The following is a 1003-nucleotide window of genomic DNA, read 5'->3' on the forward strand; positions in this document are numbered from 1 at the left end:
GCCTGCCTCTGCCTCCCGAGTGCTGGGATTAAAGGCCACCATCGCCCGGCTGTATGTATAAAATTTAAAAAATGTGTGGTGGCACATTCCTTTAATTGTGGCACTGGGGAGGTGGCGGGAGGAGGTCAGAATTCCAAGATCGTCCTCTGCTACATTTCCATAGTGGTAAATACCTGCAATCACATCTACCTGAGAAGTTAAGGCAGAGAACCGAGCCTGGGAGTTTGGGCCAGTCCAGGTAATATACATGGACCTCTTTCTCTCGTTTCTTTTTTGGTTTTTAGGTAACCTTTGTAGCTCAAGCTGGCCTCGTTGTGCAGCTGAGGACCTTGAAGCCACGCACTAGGGTTATAACCGTGGCTGCTCTGCTGGCTACAGCACTGCCTTTTTGAAACTTTGTGTGTACGAGTGTTTTCCTGTGCATGTGTATGTCCACTGCATATGTGCCCTTGCAGGCCGGGAGAGGGTTACAGACAGCTGGAAGGCACCAAGTGGGTGATGGGTCCTTTGCAAGAGCAGCAAGTGCTCTTAATGAGTTAGCCGTTTTTCCAGCCCCAAAGTGTCTTTCAATGAATCACAATTCAGTTGTTTTTCAATAATAACTTTATTGAGTTATGACTAGAACACCATACAATTTGCCCATGGAAGGGTCCAATTCATTGGTTTTTAGCTGATTTTAGATCTGTAGCCATCATCATAATTTGACATCATCTTTCACCCATAGTTGGGACTCCTAAGTCTAAACAGCCGTTAGGCTTTCTATCTCCATTGGTTTGCTTTTCAATAAAGGGAATCATATTGTGACTGATTTCTTTGATTGTGTGTTTTCAAGGTTCAATGTGTTGGAGACATACTGTACTTTCTTGTTGCTTTTGCCATGCTATTGTTTTGTATGCATGCATATTTATTTATTTATTTTTCTTTTCTTTCTTTTTTTTTTTTTTTTCTTTTTTTGAGACAGGGTTTCAGAGTAAATGTTTTAGGCTTTTCAGTCACATAAGTT

The 1003-nt window shown here is 42.1% G+C and overlaps 1 protein-coding gene across 1 annotated transcript in view; it reads left to right on the top strand.

Moving 5' to 3' along the window:
- Slc25a16 (solute carrier family 25 member 16) overlaps positions 1-1003 on the top strand; it is a 28273-nt gene that overhangs the window by 20310 nt on the left and 6960 nt on the right. The gene's annotated exons all lie outside the window — the stretch shown is intronic.

This window comes from Microtus ochrogaster, linkage group LG2, assembly GCF_000317375.1.
Source record: "Microtus ochrogaster isolate Prairie Vole_2 linkage group LG2, MicOch1.0, whole genome shotgun sequence".
Taxonomy (NCBI): domain Eukaryota; kingdom Metazoa; phylum Chordata; class Mammalia; order Rodentia; family Cricetidae; genus Microtus; species Microtus ochrogaster.